Source organism: Myotis davidii, unplaced genomic scaffold (genome assembly GCF_000327345.1).
Source record: "Myotis davidii unplaced genomic scaffold, ASM32734v1 scaffold803, whole genome shotgun sequence".
In the NCBI taxonomy this organism is placed as follows: Eukaryota; Metazoa; Chordata; class Mammalia; order Chiroptera; family Vespertilionidae; genus Myotis; species Myotis davidii.
Window position 1 is genome coordinate 910705 of NW_006295567.1, and position 5799 is coordinate 916503.

General features: G+C 52.2%; 1 protein-coding gene across 2 annotated transcripts in view; it reads left to right on the top strand.

Annotated features, from left to right (window-relative positions):
• MLEC (malectin) overlaps window positions 1-5799 on the top strand; it is a 14542-nt gene that overhangs the window by 487 nt on the left and 8256 nt on the right. The window contains exon 1 of one of the 2 annotated variants that reach the window (XM_015568174.1): window positions 7-109. The exons of the other annotated variant lie outside the window; for it this stretch is intronic. The gene's annotated coding sequence lies outside the window, so the exon portion shown is untranslated. Of the gene's footprint in view, window positions 1-6; window positions 110-5799 lie in introns of those variants that run through there. 2 annotated transcript variants of the gene reach the window in all.

The window sequence follows — 5799 nt, forward strand, 5'->3', positions numbered from 1 at the left end:
GGGCTGCCCGAGAGCGTGATTTGGGCCGTCAACGCGGGCGGCGAGGCGCATGTGGACGTGCACGGGATCCACTTTCGCAAGGACCCTTTGGAAGGCCGGGTGGGCCGAGGTGAGAGCCCCTCGCGGAGCCCCGGGGTCCCGGGCCTGTGGTGCGGGGGCAGCTGGCCGAGGGCTGCGGGCCCCGCGCCCCTGCCTCGACCCTGGGGACGCATCCTGGAGCGAAGTTTCTCTGCAGTTTCCTCAGGGACCCGGTCACAGCTCACAGCCCGGCCCTGGCTCGAGACGCCACCAAGAGCCATTGAGGCAGAGTTGGCGAAAAGTTACAGCCGGACCTCGCCGCCTGCATTTTCTTAACCCCTCGCCTCCACCCGAGCTGAGAGAAAAGTACGGGCGAGGGCGGCCTGCTGGCACCTCGAGGCCGCGCGGGTGTAGGTTGTCGGTGTCCCCGGCCCGGGGGTTCTCTCCGATCGAGCCCGGTCCTGGTGATCCCTGCCGACCTCCCCCTGCAGGAGCGGGATGGGTGCTCGGCCGGACGGCAGGGAGCCTGGGAGAGAGTGGACAGGGAAGTTTGGGCACTGCCTCCTCCCGCCCCCCTTGGAGGAGGGACGGTGTGAGCTTAAAGGTGGCCGCTGCAGGCCCCCCGGAGGGTGGTGATGTCCAACGTCCTGCCGGGGTCGTGGGGTGTCAGCGGGGGCGCCGGCGAAGATCCGAATGTTCCGAGTGTGTAGGACCCACCCTCGGTGTCCAGGAAGGTGGCTGCTCCAGCTTGCGGGGGAATGGCTTGCACTTCACAGATGGAGCGGCAGCAGTCCTTACAGAGCCGCACAGGCCTCCAGGCCGGCGGGAGAATTGCCAGGGGAGCTGGTTAAAATGCAAACCCCAGACCTAAGAAATGAAACCGGGTTCCTGCACCAGGGCTTCTGAGGTCGGCCCCCCCACCCCCCCACCCCGGACCGCCCTCTGGGGAAAACTGCTCTGTCTGTTCCTTCTGGAAGGGGGTTGGGGGCAGGCTTGAGAAGGAGTTCCCTGCTTCACGCTGTGTGCTGGGTTCAGAGCTGCCACCCTGGCCACGTGCATCTCCAGACAACCCGGAGGCCGGCTTTCGGCGCTCCTTTCCACCGTGCCCAGGTTTGGCTTCGCCTGGCCTGAAGCCTTGAACCTAGTTTTCCATGTTCCTTGCAGCGTCCCGGAGGTGGTTACATTAGGGAGCTTATGGCTTACATACATGTGCGGGCGCTGGGACACAGGGCTGTGCTCTGAGGTTCTGTGTTTGATTTGGAATTGATTTAGCCCTGGCCCGGAGGTCTCAGGAACCTGGGTTCAGCGGAGCCCGGGCCCCAGTCTCCAGCAGCTGTACCGGCCGCCAAAGCCAGACTTCGCAGCCTGAGGTCAGGCTGTCTCCACCCGGGACCCTTCCTCTTCCTCCTGGGGGTGCGCCCTGAGGAAACTAGAGTCGTTGGTGGACTTTGCCTCTGGAGACAGCTGTGGTGATGGCTCCTTTCACAAACAGACACCAGACTTTCCATGGGTTACCTGATCCTTCTAGGCCCACCCAGCGGAGGAGGAAGTTAGGACCACACGGGTGTCGTCCCCTGCTACTCCTCTAATTCAGAAATCCCGGTTTTAATTTGCGGGAACAGGTGTTGTTTCTGGCTTTTGGCTTGATCACCAGTCACCAGGCTCCCTGTCCTTGGGTTATTGGCTCATGGTGGCAGTTCTTTGGCCTTTATTGTGACAACTAGAATTGCAGGAGACCTACAAAGCTCATGTGTCCTGGAGTCCGAACCAGACCCTGGCCTCGAGGCATTCTGTCAGTGGAGTTCCCTGCTCCAGCCTGTCATTTGGGTCAGAACTGTAGCAGCGTTAAGGCTGGAGAGTGGAACCTGCTTTCCCGCTGCGGCCTGGACCAGCCTGTTGAGGGTGGCACCTCTGGGTGCCTGAGAGTAGCGTTTTGCTGGCATTAGGTCTGGGCTGAGATGTGATTAAGCTTCCACTCCCAGGAGGCGGCTCTCTAGTTTCTTCTGTGCTAAGGAGTGGCACCACCCAGGGAAGTGCAGCTGTTCGCGCTGCTTTCCTTGGCTGGCACTGTTTGGAGAAGGGTGTGCCAGCTTCTTGGAGACCTCCGCCTCATGGAGCTGCTCACACTGATTGCAGTAAGAGCTGCATGGCTTCCCTCTTCCCCCAGGCCTGAGAGACTGTTTCCAGCACACTAAAGAAAGTTCATTTTACCTTGAATGAATTCAGGTATTTGTTGCCAAGTTAATCCCGATAAGGGTTTGGCCTGCTTTTGAACTTGCTGTTTCTCTATAGTGTCTTTGTAGTTCAGCGTTCATGTAACTGTGAGTGGCCCAGGGCACCCAGTGGCTTCTGCTTTCAAAGGCCCTTCATAATGTTTATGGAACTTCGTTTCTGCCTTGAGGATAGTTAGTTCGTAGGAGGTATGGACAGCTTGGGAAAAGCTTTTTCAACTTGTGTGATTCAATAGATGAGAGTGCCGCCGCGGAGGAGCATGATTCCCAGGAGCGCTCCATGTGGGGTTTGGCAGGCTGCATGCTCCAGGTGCTTTGTAACGTGCGTATTCTGGGTTCCTCTGGATTCTAAGGAAGAAAAAACCTAGTTATTTGACCGGAGGGCATAGCGCTTGGCTTGGTTTGAGGAGAGGCTATTTCCTCTTCATAGAAAGGGAGCTGCTAAGCATTTGTATTACCTTGAAAACTTACTTTACCTCTGAGCCTTATTTTCCTTCTAATAAAGCATCATGCTTTAGAAATCAGTGATATGAATCTGAAATCTCTCCTGTCCAGAGCAGGTTAAACTGTCTTTATCTTTCTTTGCTTGATGACCTTTAATATGGAATTAAAAGTAGGGTAGCCTGGCCAGTGTATCTCAGAGGTTGAGCACTGACCCAGGAACCAAAAGGTTACTGATTCAATTCTGGTCAGGGCACATGCCCAGGTTGCAGGCTCAATTCCCTGTAGGGGACATGCAGGAAGCAAATGATCAATGATATTTCTCTCTCATCAATGTTTCTATTTCTCTATCCCTCTCCTTTCCTCTCTGTCTAAAAAAATCAATCCTCCTATATAATAAAAGGCTGATATGCAAATTGACCAAACTGCGGACAACCGGTCACTACGACGTGCACTGACCACCAGGATGCAGAACCTCAGTGCAGGAGCACCGCTCAGCCAGAAGCCAGGCTCACAGCTGGCGAGCTCAGTGGCGGTGGCGGGAGTCTTTCCCACTGCCCCGGCAGCGCTAAGGATGTCCAACTGATGGCTTAGTTGGACACCCTTAGCGCTCGGGGAGTGGGCCTCCGTCGGACATCCCCCAAGGGCTCCTGAACTACGAGAGGGCACAGGCTGGGCTGAGGGACTGTGCGTGTGCCCCCCCCCCACCTCCAGTGCATGAATTTCGTGCACTGGCCTCTAGTAAAAACATTAAAAAAAAAGTAGGGTAGAACGTGGCTGCAGAGGGGGGAAAAACTGGCTAGGGGCCTAAGCCTATCAAATGACTAAGGAAGACCCTTCTCTGGGCAGCCTTCTTTTAGCTGGGGCAGACTTTGGCCTTGGTGAGATAAGAGCTTGAAAGATAGGATGCCTCTGGTTGGCTTAAGGCCACAGGATTTGTTTAGAATTCTGTCCCTAATACTGTCACCTAAGATGCAGGCTTCATTTGCAGCCCCTCTAAGTAGCAGAATTCACAAGAGAATTTAGGTAGGTGAAATCCCCATGTTACAAGTGAGAAAATACCCAGAGAAAATAACTTGTTCTGAATCACATAGTAGGTGGCAAAGCCGGGATTCAAATCTACCTCTTACTCTAAAACCTGGGCTGGCTACTCCATTGTCTAAGAAATAGCGGACACAATGTAGGCCCCTTGGCCCCTTCCTTTCTGGCTGTCTGAGCTGTATTGTGCCAACTTCAGCAGTGTACTGTGTACACTTCACTGTTTTTAGAGAAATCTGTTTAGCTATGAATACATAAAGGCAAAGGACGGAAGAAAAAGTCCTTTTCGCAGCTGTATCTCTTGGGACTTAGGCAAATTCAATTTTGCATGTAGCAGATCTCCTGGGAATGCTACTGGGACTTTAAAGGGCAAATATTTAAAGGTAATTCCAAGGTTGTTAAGTAGTTTTTGTTCACATGGCTGAGTTTTCTTAGTTGTTGGACTGAAACTGCCAGAGATTACATTATTGTTAATTTCTCATTTTTTCCACTCTGCAAGAAAAAAATAAAAGGTTTCCCACACATGCACAAAATTTTCTGTGTATCTGAAAAGCAAATCTAGTTAATGTTCCAAATTTATGAGGATCTTGGTCCTCACGGAAGAAGGAAATTCTTAGAACTCAGTTGAAAGAAAAAATAGCAGTCTTAATCTTTATAGGTTTATGCCCGGTGTAATGTCTGTGAGCCTGGGAAAGAGCTGGGCACGTTAGCAGGACATCCTTTGTCGTGTTACTCAGCTACTCTGGTTTCTTGAGGAGAAACAGGAAGAAGAAGAGTCAGAAGACAAAAGTGCGGTGAGCTGCCTGGTGCGTTGCTTCCTCAGCCCATCCATGGCAGGCTCCTGTTCACTTACAGGCACGGTGAACAGTTATGTTTATTATTATTATTATTATTATTATTATTTTTGAGGGCCTGACCTCAGTCATTGGATCTCAGTTATTTTAAAATATTCTCTCCCTTGGAGTTTTGGTGATTCAGAAGACATGCCCAGGGATGGCCTCTCCTAGACACCTCCCAGAGGATCCAGGTGCCAAGTGTCTTCAGAGTCACCGTGCGAGATGGGAAGGTGGCCTGAAGTCTTAATTCCAAGCTGGAGGAGAGGCCAGGCCTGTGGACCGAGGTCACTGTTCGGCCACTAGTTTGGAAAGCAGACTTTTGGAGCACTGGAAAGCCTCGCTGTGTACAGGGTAAAGGAGTCAGAGAGCCTCCTCTCCGAAGGGGGAGGCATGACTGCTCCGCTCTGGAGCTGGAGGTAGTACCTTACATTTGAGGAAAGACCCCCGTTTTTAAGTGGGGGGAAGGTACACATATGCTGTATCATCTCCTGCCAAGTTCAGGGGAGGGCTGGGGGCGGTTCGGTACCGACCCACAGTAAGTGTCTTTTGACTTGTACCCTGTCTTATTCCTTGTCAGTCTGAGATGTGGGAAAGGTAGCTCCCCAGCACTTGGTCATCTTAAGCCAGAGGTGCCATAGGACCTTAGCAGGTGTTCTTTCCCTGCTGGGATGGCTCCAGGCCTGTGGGGGAGGAGCATGGCTTCCCTGCCTAGCAAGCACCTCCTTGGTTGCCATTGGTTCGCTCAGCAAGTCATAGCAAGTGCCCATTTATGTGCCAGGGACCCTGTTAGGTGCTGGTGACACAGGAGAAAGTTTCTTCTTTTCCTTTAACTGGGGGAATGCTCAAGAGAGTGGGTGAGGCTGAATTTTGTGAGTCTGGGAAGTATGGTGCTCAGACCTAAAGGAAATTAGAGAGCATCACACCCTTCTATTTATAAGCATGTTTCTCCTTTCCAGCCTTCGAACTTTCCGAATGAAAAATCATACGAAGCAACTAAAGCTGGTATCTTACTTGTGGTAAAGACAATGAAGAACAACTTTCCTAACAGATACCCTGTTTTGTAGTCTCTGAGCTTTTCTAAATGAGAAAAAAAAAAAAACCATTCATTGAACTTAGTCTTCTTGTGGAGTTCCTGGCCACCCTCTTGTTTTATGAGGCTTCTCTGAAGCGCTCCCTCGCAGGGAACCAGGCAGCTGGAGCATAGTGCTTTGTTCTAATAATGAGTTGGACTTGTT